This window comes from Ictidomys tridecemlineatus, chromosome 11, assembly GCF_052094955.1.
Source record: "Ictidomys tridecemlineatus isolate mIctTri1 chromosome 11, mIctTri1.hap1, whole genome shotgun sequence".
NCBI lineage: Eukaryota > Metazoa > Chordata > Mammalia > Rodentia > Sciuridae > Ictidomys > Ictidomys tridecemlineatus.
In genome coordinates, this window is record NC_135487.1 from 94806787 (window position 1) to 94820947 (window position 14161).

The window sequence follows — 14161 nt, forward strand, 5'->3', positions numbered from 1 at the left end:
TGTATAATATTTCCAAATATACTCTACTCTCACATATATATATATATATATATATATATATAAACGAACAAATAAAAAAGTTAATTAAATATTTCCACATATCAGTGATACAGATTTTATAGCCTTTCCTTTTTAACAAAGAAAGACTGTATATATTTTAGGATATACAAATTTAAAGTCACCTTTAAATCTCTCTATCCAGGTTTCATACAAAATGTTGAATGGGTTAAACTATAGGAATGCTGTCTGACACAGTCTGCTACATATATGTTAGCTGCTGTCATTGTCATCATCATCAAAGTTTGTAGCCATCAATCATGTATATCAACCATTATTAAAAAATATACAGTGTGGGCTGGGAATGTTCCTAGCAAGAGTGAGGAACTGGGTTCAATTCTCAGCACCACATGTAAATAAACAAAGTCCATTCACAAGTAAAAAACATATTTAAAAAACACACAGTGTGTTTAGGGAAACTCTGTACCATCATTTTGGAGGTAGCATAGAAAAAATGTCTAATGTTGCCTTTTGATCTAATATTTCTTTTTTTCTATTTCTCTTTCTCTCTCTCTCTCTCTCTCTCTCTCTCTCTCTCTCTCTCTCTCTCTCTCTCTCTTGGCACTGGGGATTGAACCTAGGGTGCTTAACCACTGAGCCACATCTCCACCCCTTTTTAATTTTTGCTTTGAGACAGGGTCTCACTAAATTGCTTAGGGCCTCACTAAGTTGCTGAGGCTGGCTTCTAACTTGTGCTCCTTCTGCCTCTATTGCCTGAATTGCTGGGATTATAGGCCTGTGCCACTGTACCTGGCTGCTTCACTGTTTTTTGACAATTTTTTTTTAGTACCAAAAACAGATAACAATCATATTTCTTCAAATATTTTATAAAAAACCAACTGGACTGGGAGTGTAAACCAGTGATAGAGCACTTGCTTAACATGTACAAGGACCTTTCTTAGATCCCCTGAATCACAGGGGGAAAAAAAAAAGAAAAAAAAAGAAACTCAAATCAGTCTACAAGTAAAATTTTAGATTTTTGTCTATTACATTTCCTATTTTTATCTTATAATAAAAGTTGTAATTACCAGAAATATTCATTGTTTAGCATACAAAATCCCATTTTCATCTGCAAAAATTTTTATGAAAGTATAACACTTTTTAAAAATTCATTTATTTTTACTTTTCATCTTTTGAGGGGACAGGTCTGAAGGTTGAAATTAAGATTGCTTTATAACTGAGCTACATCCTAGCCCTCTTTTATTTTACTTTATTTTTTTATTTTGAGCCAAGATCTCAGTAAGTTGCTTAAGGTTTTGCTACATTGTTGAGAATGGCTCAAATTTGTGAACTTCATGCTTCAGCCTTCCAGAGTGTTAGGATTACAGGCTTGTGCCACAACACCCAGCCAAAATATATTTATTTTTAGGTGACAAACATTATATTTATTCATTGTATACAAAGTGTAATAGTATTAATTTATTTTAAATTAATAGGAAATTTGGTAATATGTTTAACTTTAGAATAATAGAGTAATATACGTATTTAATTTGTTATCATTCAGGTAATCATTTCATATTTAGATTTATTTATTATCCTTAAAGGAAGTGTAGAATCTTTAAAGCATATATTTATCATATTATATTACTTTATTTGTTAAATATTTGATTTTTTTCTTTTAATTCATTAAAATAAAGTTTTTTTGTCTGTTTAAAGATATCTTAAAATCAATTGTCCAGCACTTGTTCTTGGAGCAGAAGATGTAACTCAGTAGTAAAGTGCTGGCCTAGAATACAGGAGTTCCTGGGTACTATCACCATAACCTCAAAAAAAAAAAATCTAGCACTGTTTTCTAATCTCCTTTGGGTCTTTTAAAAATCTGGTAAATCAGATGTGGTGGTACACACTACATTCCGAGCATCGGAAGCTGAAACTGGAGAATGCCTGCACAACACAGAAAGAATCTATCTCCAACACACAAGCAAAATAAATAAATAAATAAATAACCTAATAAGAATATAGAATTGTGGCTGGGGTTGTGGCTCAGTAGTAGAGCACTTGCCTGCTGTGTGCGGGGCCCTGGGTTTGATCCTCAGCACCACATATAAATCAATAAAATAAAGGTATGTGTCCAACTACAACAAAAACTAAATATTAAAAAAAGAAGAATTACTCTGGGTGTTGTCGCACATGCCTATAATCCTATTGACTCAGGAGGTGGAGGAAGGAGGATCATGAGTTTAAAATTAACCTCAGGAATTAAGGCATGACCCTAATAAATGTAGCCTTACCCTGTCTCGAAAAAAAAAAAAAAAAGCTTGGAAATTTGGCTCAGTGGTTAAGTACCTCTGGGTTCAATCCCCAATACAAAAAACAATATATATATATATATATATATATATATATATATATATATATATATATATATATATATATATAAATTTCAATAAAAGTTGACATAACAGACATCCATTTTGCAGATAAATTTTAGACAGTTTGCAGATACATTGTAACTTACTCTTCTACCCCATGTTTAGAATAACTATTGTGTGATAATATAATTCATGGATTTCTATTTTTTTTTATGATTGACATATATGATTTTTATGATTGACATATGTGATCATCATATATTTATATTGACATGTATTTATTTCTTCTGTTAGGCTTACCTCATTTTTTTTCTGGACTTTTCTGCTCCTGGGGAAGGGATACTTTTATTGCACTTAAAGGTTTACTGCTGGTTACTGGAACATATTTAGAAGCCAGGTAAGAGATTGTCTAAAGATTTATAATGTAAGTTTATGTCTTAATGTTTTCTATATGTTCTTCAAACATTTCTTCTTATCCATCTAGTCTCAACATTTGAGAGGTATGTTTTCCATAAATTTTTCAATGATATTTTTATAAATGTTCATTAAAAACTATAATAAAAATTTAAAGGAAGGAAAAATCGTTTAATATACCAAGTTCTACTCATTCATATTATAGGTTAGGTTATGTTCAGAATTTGTAAGTTTATTTTTATAAGATAAAATTTTTGATCATTTTATGTCTTCTATAATGAAGTTATTGCTGACTTGTTGAGTCTTACAGAAAAAAAAAGATAGCAAGTTTTCTTCTGTTTGTTTCAAGCTTGCAAGCTCCAGTTTCCAGATTCAAATTGATCTGTTCTTCTGTCTCACAATAATATAAATGAATTTATTGGAGGTTGAAAAGAAAGTTCTGCAGCAGTGTGATTCAGAATGTTCCACATACCAGTACTAACTTCATCATTTGAGAACTTGTTAGAAATACCTATTCTTTGTGCCTATGGCAGACCCCTTGAATCTTAACTTGGAGATAGAGAGGGCAAGTTTGGTAGGAGAAACTGTATTCACAACATTTAGGTAGCAATCACCAACTGGAAGTCTGGATAGGAAATGCAAAATGGAACAACTATTTTGACTATCTATACCAAAGAAGTGGTTTTCCTTTCTCCCTTTGTAGAGGTATTCATGGATCAGAAATCTTTTTATTCAGTTTTCATGTGTTTGACATTTTTCTGGATGGTCAAGATTGCTAGAATTCTCACCTTTTATTAATTGGGAACGTCATTTGCCTTTTGAATTTTAGAAAACAAAACTTTCCTATTGTACTATTACTGGACAAACATTAAACTAAAACATAAAATTAATAAAATTTCTGAATGCTTTAGTTAAAAATGCATTAAAATCTAGATATTGTTAAATGACTTATTCCAAGGTCATATAGGTGGCAAAGCTAGGATTTATAACTCAGCCATCTTATTTCTTAATTTTATGATCTTTCCAGGACACAACTGCATCTTACAAATGAGATACACCAAATATTACCTCTCATTTGGTGTATGAGAGTAGAATTCTATTTTTAAATTTTAAATACCAATTTTTAAAGTTGAGTGTTTTATTTAAAGTCAGCTTTTAGTCATCAGTTTTCTTATATATTTGCTTTGCCTTTGGTATGTTATATAATAAAATTTTATGCCTAATAATTACTTAGATTTTGAAATACTATGGATTTCAAAATAGAATCTAGAGCTACAAGAAACTTTAAAAATTACCCAGCCCAATTCCTGACTGCACAGATGAAAAACTCTTCCAAAAAGAGAAAGTCACAAATTGTTAGAGAAAAAACCAGAGCTTCAGCCAAAATCTCTTACTTTTAATTCACTTCTTGTTTATCATATTATGACTGCTTTCTAAAAATATATACAAAAATAAATAAGGACAGGTGAGAAAATACTTCCATGACACAGTCACCAAAAGTGACCATGTTTATCTTCAGTTTTTAAGAGTATGTTTTCACTTAAAATGATCCACTCAATTGTGTTCTTTAGGAATATTATTTTAGCATTTGCTGATACCCTGAGGCATGGTCTCATTCCTCATCTTCTCAGTGAAGGAATTTATGCCAGATACAATTGCCTGGGATGCTGTGTGGTGGTGGCTGCAGTGTATTCAAGATTACTGTAAAATGGTTCTAAATGGTGTAGACATTCTCAAGTGCCCAGTTTCCAGAATGTATCCAACAGATGATTCTGCTCCTTTGCCTGCTGGCACACTGGTAAAGAGAATTTATTAAAACTTATTTGCTAATACACAGTCAACATAAAAGTGATCCTTGCTTAAAGAGCTTGTAACATGGTAGAAGAGATGGTATGTCCACATAAACATGGTCATTGCAAAGATGTACAAGTAGTACTATGCAATCTCATACAAGGGAGAGAGGAGTAGTAGGTGGGACTCAGGGAGAAGGACTTATAAAGTAACTAAAATTTCACCTAAATGCACTCTGAAAATGTGAGTAGGATTTTAGGACAGTTTGTGGGGGAATATGGGAAAACTTGAAAGATGAAAGGAAGAGTGAAGCATATTGAGTTAAAGCACAGTTTAGGAATACTGCTCAGCCTAGTATTAATTTCTGTGTAGAACACCCTAGAATGGTGAGAGAATATCAGAAGGGTGAACCAGTTGTAGAAGGCCTTGGCAACCAATCCAGGTAGTTCAGAGTTCATCTTATGAACAATGTTGAACTGGTAAACATTTTTGAGTGTTTTTCCCCAATAGGGAATGTACAATAATATTATATTTTTGTCACTTCTGATCTGCTTTTGTTATCATGTGTTCAGTATAAGACTTCAGGGTTGGTGAAAACTGCTTCACGGCTAGCATGTTTGTGTCCCCAAGATGTTTATATTTATCATGAAATACTCAAAAAACATATGTCAAAAATAATTTTTTTCTATGTTCCATTGTCCTACATGGGTTAATGTTATCAAGTAGGTATTTATTTTAGCCCTATTTATTTTCTCACAATTTGGTAAATGTTGCACAATATTTTTATGTGCTTCATACATTTTATAACTATATCAAGAATTTTTATATGATAGATTAAGATTTATTCACAGGATTTTTAAAAAATAAAGTATAATCAAATATATAAGACTCTAAGTTTTATTTTTAGTTTACATGCTTCACTTATTTTTAAAAACATACAATTATATATCTCTCTATATGTCATCCTAAGTATTACTTTATAATTAATATGGACAAAGAAAATTATCTGTGGACTCTTTACATTCATGGGAGATATTTCTTGAAGTAATCATAGATTCTCATGTTTGAGAGTACCACTTTTGCACATAATTTAATCACTATTACCTATGTATGCAGAGGAGTAAGAATATTTAGGTGCTAAATGACAAGCTAAACTCATTTATTGTTTATTGTTCTGATAGAAACTATTCAAGCTCATCATTTCACCTATCTGCAACATTACAAATTATTTTGTCACAGGCCTGAATAGTTAAAACTACTAATGTTAAATATTCATATGACAGATTGTATTATCTTGTGTAGTAGGAGCTGCTGCTTTTCCCTGGGCCTACTCCAATCCTTATTTCTCCCTTCAAAGAAATGTATGTGTTTTCACATTACTTAAGTTGTGGGATTTAGGAGAAGATCAGAACTACATCAGAAGATGTAGTTTCTAATAAAGATCATATCCATTCTGTCTCAAACAGGATCAACCATTGTTAGAAGTAATACAGGAAGCCATGCAAAGACACATTCAGGGCATGCAGTTCTGAGAAAGGAATGCTGGACCACTGATAGATCGAAACATGAAGGATGAAGGTATGGAACTTTAACTCCATAGTGAATATTCACTGATGCAGAGGAATTAAACTTTGTAATCATTCAATCACTTTGCAGTAATGGATATAATACCTAAGATATAACAATAAGAAAGATAACACTGTTTCTGATCTCATCAAATTTTTGGTTTCTAGAGAAAATATGAAATTTCATATCATTCTAGTCAGCCAATATTAATGATAATATTGATGGTTACAATTTATAATGATAACATCAATATTAATTGCCATGAATTGATTCATTTTCTGGTAGGCATTGTGCTAACTACTTAACCTATGTTGTTCCAATTTAATGCTCCGAAGAACATTTGGAACAAGTTATTTTGTTTTCATTTTTTCTAAATGAGAAAATTTTTTAAAGTAGCCTTCCCAGAACTAAAGCGCTACTAAATGGCAAACTAGGATTTTTTTCCCTGGTCTCTCTCTTTGGCTTAGACTGCTGCGAAACAGTTTTTACAAAAAATATATATGTATATCAAGTTAGAAGTGATAAACTTTTAACTTCTTATTTCTTATTTTATGGCACACAATCATTATCAGACAATGCAAGGCTAATTGTTTCATTTTTTCCTATTTCTCATTAGAATCATTCTAATGCATTTATTGTATATTTAGGTTTTCATAAAGCATGTATCATTTTATTTATATGGCATTTTAATGTTTTATTAGTGCATTATAATTATATATATATTTTTGGGTTCATTTTGAGATAATCACACAAGCATTTGCTCCACTTCAGTCCCTAGTACTTCTTGTTTACTTCCCCTCTTTCCCCCACCCATGTTCACCTCACAATATTCCCTTTCCTCTACTCTACTGGTCTTTTATTTACTTATACATTTTTAATTTTAAACACCATCTTAATTGGTGTTTAATAGATGCACATAAATGTGAAAATCACCGTGGTATATTCATCTGTATACATAGCATAATTTGGTCAATTGCATTTTATCCTTTCTCTCATTTCCCATTCTGTCTCCCTCCTTCTCTTCTCCACTGATTTACATGGGATCTATACCCCTTTCTTTTTTCCTTGTTTCTGGCTTCTGGATATGAAAGAAAACAGTATACCCTTGACTTTCTGGATCTCTCTTATTTCACTTAGATGCTGTTTCACAGTTCTATTCATCTAATAGCAAATGCCATGCATATCAATTTTTTAACTTTATAGTTTAGAAAGAATTTGAGATTCATAAAAGTTTGCAAAAACGTGATACATGAAGAACCATGAACCATTAACCAACTTTCCCTCAGCTTCTCCCAATGGGGGTGTCGTCTTCATGCTCTCAGAATCTCAGGACTCAAAGACTTATGCCAGTAGACTCACCCTTCACCCCAATTTTCATGTCTTTGATCTTGGACTGAGAGTTGAACAATGGTACTCAGGCCTATGGATTTGGACACTAGCAGGTATCCTGGTTCTCCAGTTTGCAGAAAGTACATCACAGAAATTCTTACCCTCTATAATCACAGGAGGCAATTCCCATTATAAATCAATTACCCCCTTTTTCATTCAATGAGGCACAGGACTGAACACAGGTGAAAAAATAGGCACACTGAAAAAAGTCTTGTGCCCCTTTCCCCTTCTTTGAATTCAGAATATCTGCAACCAAGCACACTTGCTTCATCTCTATTTCTGTAAAAATTAGGAAAAAAATGTGTTCTTCCATGGCTCAGAAAGGTAAAAGTAGATAGAGATTGTTGCTAGAGCCCCATAATTTCTGCCTTAAGAACAAAATGGAAAGAGTGGAAACCCTTCCTCTCCCCTTGTCACAGTTATATCACCAGACCCATAGAAACTTGGCCCCAAGGCACAGGCAAACAATTTAAGGTATGGCCTACTTCAAAGGGACCGAAAGCAATTACAGGTTCTTTCATATGGTAGGGAATAAAGTGTGAGTGTAACTCCTGGACCAGTCTCTGTCTCTTCATGACACAATTTTGATTCTCTCCATGAATCAAAGTACACTCTATGTTTATCACCCATCTCCAAAAGAAATGAGAGAATTCTTCAATTTTGCCCCACCCTAGAACACTAGATCATAATATTGATAATTATAAATTAAAAATAACCAGATTATCATGTTTATGACAATCTTTACATTACCAATTTTTAAATCTATCATATTTTTAATTGAAAACTATTTATGTAATATGTACTACAAAAAAATATTCTTTCAAATTCTAATAAATATTTTTAGCTATGGCAAAACTCAAATCAAACAAACTACTAGTGAGCTAGTAGCTATTTAATTGGAAATAATGTCAAAGTCTCATTAGAGTTTAAGATCTAGTGGATGGCTATGTTATCTTCAGTCAGAATATACTTTAACAAAAAATATATATAAAATATATAAAACATATTTAAAAGAGTTTTCTTGACCTATAGTGGAAGTGGTGAAAGTCTGATCATTTCCACATAATACCTAAAGCAGAAAATAAGTTCTGTTATACATTTATCATAGCTTGGGATTTTTGAGGGGACAGAACCTGGACCCAGGAATCAGATGGAATAAAATCCTGACCTCCCTAATTCTAACTGAAAATCTCTTCTGGGCCTCAGTTACCTCAAATGTGAAGTAGAAACAATAATAATACCTTCTTTGTAAGAATATAAATGAAAAGACAGGTGCAGTGGTTCACACCTGTAATCCCAGGCTGTAGTAGAACTTGTGCTTCTCCTGCCTCAGTCTCCCAATTACAGGTACACCACAGCACCCAGCCATAACACAGAATGTTAAGAGAAAATTAAGTGTTGAAGAAAAAAAAGGTAAATTTCACAAAGAAACAACAGACATCACAGCTTTGAAATACCAGTTTCAGTTCAAAGTCCTTTACTTTGGAAGTAAAGTAAAGGACTTTACTTTACTTTGGAAGGCTGAGGCAGAGGGATTGCTAGTTCAAAGCCAGACACAGAGAGACCTTGTCTCTAAATAAAAGATAAAGAATAGCTAGAAATATAGTTCAATGGTTAAGCACCCCTAGGTTCAATCATCAGTACCTCAGTAGAAAAAATATTCATATCAAAGAATTTTTTAAATAACTAAATAAAATTAAGAATTTGAAGAAAGATACATTGCTTTACTAATTTTGGTTTCAAATTCTTGTCTCAGCCAACTTCTGTCCTAATTTTTTTTCAGGGATTATTGCTAATCCTAAAGCATCTCCTCAAGCCACCAGTTCAATTCCTAACACTCATTCTCAGGCCCCAAGTCATCCTAATTCTTCCCAAAACATGAGTGCTCAAGCAGTTTCATCATAAATAAATAAAAACAAAGAGACTCTTGTCTCCACCTTCCCCACTATCACTCTGTTTCTGTCTCTGTCCTTGCAACAACTCTTCCCCAACAGTTACCTCTCTTGTCTCCAATCTCTCCTTGCCATTTTTAATTTCACTATGATCTTACCACCATAACTCCACCAATGGCTTCCACAGGGCTAAATCCAGTGGTCTATCCTCTGTCCTTCACTTAGCTTATCTGAGTCTTTTGACAGAAAGAACTCTCTTTCCAAACTGTCATCTGTATTTGGCTTCCAGAACAGAGTATTCTACTGTTTTTCCCTTTTCTCTCTAGTTGCTCCTTCTGGGTCACTTTGTCTGATTCTGCCCATCTGCCCTGTGCCACAGTCCAGCTGCAGCAAAATAACTGGGGGGAGGGGTGACTTGTGTACATTGATACAGCAGGAGTAGAAGCCATTTATTGTAGCACAGAAGGGGTATATATACATTACACACAGCTTATCTTAATTAACATAAACTAGATACAGCAGTCAATCAATAAGGAATCTCCACACTTAATGCCTCCCTGGGGTTACTTCACAAACCACTCCCTCTGGCAAAATGCCAGGCACTATCCTGACCTGTTTACAGACTCTAACATTTTTCCCTTTTGTTTAATTTAAATAATGACCATAGTGGTTTTTACCCAAACACCATAAATAATCTGCTACAAGCAGAAGGGGAGGATACAAAATGCCACAATACCAAGCCAATTGATGGCTCCATGCAAGAAGCAATTGGAAAAATTATAGCAGCAAGGACACCGTTAGCAAAGATACTGAGTTACAATTTGTTGTAGATTACAGTTTGTTTTCTCAGTCCAGGTAAAGCAGTGTCTCAATAGATTAACTCACAGTCCAGGTACATCACAGTCAAGGTAAGTTCTAAAGGCAGCTAGCTTAAATCACAGTCCAGGTAAGTTCTGCAGGCAGCAAGCCTAAGCTGTATCAGCAGATAAAGCAACAGTTCAGAAGTCTCGTCTGTTTCTCAGCTGAAGTTTTGTCTGGTTTTCAGTAACACTGGAAATTTTTCTACCCTCGTCGTAACCAGCATTGGGATGAAGGCAGAAACTCTGGAAATGATGCTAAAGAAAATCCTGTAGTATTCCACTAAGAAAACAACCTTCTGAACAATTTAGTACATTATCTCAAGGTTTTTTTACATTTGAAATAATCCTTAATAGTGCTCATTACTCATTAGCTTCCAGGTGTGGGAGAACCATTGTAGTTACTGGCCTTGGAAATGATCAAACTTCAGGGATGCCGGCTGTCTTCCACCTGCAGCATCTCGGCAGCCACAGATGGCCCTGGGGAGAGTCTGGGGAGTGTTCCAGACTCAAACTGTCACTGGGCACAGGGAGCAAGAGCCTGCGAGACTGTGCCTTCGGGTCAGGTTTCTCTCTGGGCTCTCGCAGTGGCATCCCGTTCCCCAGGCAGGGGGCAGGGAAGAGCCGCTGCCACCTCTTGGAAAGTCCTTGCTCTGCCATGACCACCTCGCGCACGTGACAGCTGCCACACAGATTCACGCACCCTCCAGTCATGAAAAGTATTCAGTAATAGCCTTTTGCTGCAACTTTTTTTCTGATAATCTTTCCTCCTCTGAACTTTCTTCTTTCTGACTAGAGTTCCTGGGCTTTCATCAACACATGCCCTAACTATTCTTGGTTCCACTGGGGTGCCTTCTTCCCTTAGTAATTTACTTAACACCCCTTCCATATTTTTGTCACAAAGATAATACAATACACTGAGACAAAACAAGACACAAACACACTGTATCAATCTCCATTTTCTCAAAATGACCATTTTTCTTCTCGCCCTATCTGCCTAGGGACAAGCAGATTTGCTCCCATCCTATCTATGGACGGGTAACTTTTGTTTTAATCACTTACATCCAAATGTCCCGGGGCACCCCGTATGGGACACCATCTGCCACAGCATGGCTGCAGCAAAATAACTGGGGGGGGGGGAACATTGATACAGCAGGAGTGGGAGCCATTTATTGTAGCACAGGAGGGGTATATATACATGACACATAGCTTATATCAATTAACATAAACTAGATACAGCAGTCAACCAATAAGGAATCTTCACACTTAATGGCTCGATGGTGTTACTTCACAATCCACTCCCTCTGGCAAAATTTCAGGCGCCATTTTGACTTGTTTACACACTCTCATGCCAGGTGCCATCCTGACTTGTTTACAGACTCTAACATCCCTGTCTCTTAACATTGGAAAATATTAGGACTCAGTATACTGTATTTTCTCTCCCTGGTCATCTCTCCCAGTCTCATGGCTTTAAAGACTTTCTGAAACCTGGTGGTTCCAACCCCTCCCCGTCAGCTATAAGCCACCTCCTCTCTCTAGCTAGGGTGTTTCTTTGAACTTCAGATGACAAGTTGCCTAATTGACATTTTTACTTAGATGTCAGATTAGCATCTGAAACTTAAAAAAAAAATAGATTCTGATATTCACTCTTTCCTAACCCAGTTTCTCTCACAATCTTGTCCATCCCACTACATGGCAGCCCTAGTCTTCTAAGTGCTCATATCAAAACTCCTGACTACCCTATTTTGTATCATACACATGACCCAGAAGAAAATCCTGTCACCATTTCAAAATATATCAATAATCCAAACAGTTCTTACTTCTTCCATCCTAGTACAAGCCACCCTCAAATTTTGTCTGTGCTGTAAAACTATCCTAATTGCTCTCCTTGATTTCATCCTTACCCTAGCTACTCTCAATACACCACCAAGAGTGAGGGTGTTACAACTTAAGTTATATTATGTCACACACTTGTTTAAAACCATCCAATAATATATCAGTAAAAGCCCAAGTCCTTACAATTTCCTGCAGGACTTCATGTGATCTGGCCTGTTACCTCTTTAATCACACACCTCCTGGCAACCTCTTTCTCATTCACTCTATTCCAAACTCCCTTCAGCCCCTACCTCTTCCTATTTTTTTTCTAGAAAGCCCCCCCCATGATTCATCAAATCTTCCATGTCATTTCCTTAAGATCTACTCAAATGTCACCTTCAAGGTAATCTCTATTTACCATGGGCAAACTGTAGTTTCCACCTCAACACACACACACACACACACACACACACAGACACACACACACACACACACACACACACAGACACACACACACACACACACACACACAAACACACACATTTTGAGCTGTTGGTTCCAACCCCTCCCTGTCGGCTATAAGCCACCTCCTCTCTCTACATCATGTGCAACATGTCCTTCTCTGACAGATATTCTTTCACAAAGCTCACCTATCCTTAAAAAAAAATAACATTTAGACTTTCTCATTTGTTCTCTTTATCTCAATATTTCTAAATCAATAAACCACAATAACAGACCTCACCTCCTCGACCACCACTTCATTCAATAGCCCTCTGCAGTCTGATGTAGCCCTTTGTCACATTGCTGAAACTGCTTTCACTGAGAAATCTCCGAATGGACATTTTTCAGCATTAATCCCTTCTGTTAAAAAAAAAAAATCTAGGATGCGCCAAAAATCTGATGAAAAAATGGGAAGAGCAGCAGGAGCAGATGAAGCAGAGGAAGCAGCAGATCGCAGAAGAGAATGTAATAAAATACAACATTGACAAGAAGTTCTCTGCACACTAGGATGCTGTGAAGGCAGAGCTCAAGTCCAGCACCGTCTTGTGACCCTGAATGAGATGCAAGCCTAACAGGAAGCACTGGTGAAGCAGCAGGAAAAGCAGCTGGCCAAGAGGGAGCAGTCAAAGGAGCTACAGCTAAAGCTGGAGAAGGTGCGAGAAAATAGCACAAGAAGGAGACCAAGAAGAAGATCTCTAGCCTGCCCTTTACCTTGGAGGAAGAAGAGGAGTGAGGTGAAAAGGAGGAGGAGGTGACCATGCATGAGGAGAAGCTGGAAAGGGAAGAGATCACCACAAAGAGAAAGAAATTGGGGAAGAACCCAGATGTGGACACCGGCTTCTTGCCTGACCAAGACAGGGAGCAGGTGGAAAATTGTCTCCGGGAAGAGATGTAGCAGGAGTGGAAAGCCAAGCAGGAGAAGATTAAGAGTGAAGAGATTGAAATCACCTTCAATTACTGGGCTGGCTGCAGACACCAGCAGACAGTCAAAATGAAAAAGGGCAATACAATGCAGCAGTTCCTCTAGAAGGCACTTGAGATCCTGCGTGAGGACTCTAGTGAGCTCAGGTCAGCAGGGGTTGAGCAGTTCATGTACATCAAAGAGGACTAATCATTCCCCATCATCACAGTTTCTGTGACTTCATCATTACCAAGGTAAATGGAAAGACGCTCTTTAACTTTGATCTTCATGATGATGGGTGGATACTCAGCGATGCCACTGTGGAAAAGTATGAGTCTCATGCAGGAAAGGTGGTGCTGAGGAGGTGGTATGAGAAGAAAAACACATCTTCCCTGCCATCTTCTGGAAGCCCTATGACCATGAAAAGAAGTGAGACAAGTATAAGATCCGGTGAACATCTAGAAAGTGGTTTTCCTCGGCTGTCCCTGGTGCACCTCCATGTGTCCAGAATACAAGAGTCTGATTCCCCTGCGATTGTGCTGCTGTGTGCTAGGACAATGGTAGCCACTCATTCCCTGGAACTGTAATTGCTTTTTTCTTTTACAATAAATAAGTGCTCATGTTAAAAAAAAAAAATATCTAAATAAATGAAAATGTAATGTTTAT

The 14161-nt window shown here is 36.0% G+C and overlaps 1 pseudogene; it reads left to right on the forward strand.

Annotated features, from left to right (window-relative positions):
• Positions 1 to 13139: 13139 nt before the first annotated feature.
• On the forward strand, positions 13140 to 13949 carry LOC101956640 (protein FAM50A pseudogene; annotated as a pseudogene).
• Positions 13950 to 14161: the final 212 nt, after the last annotated feature.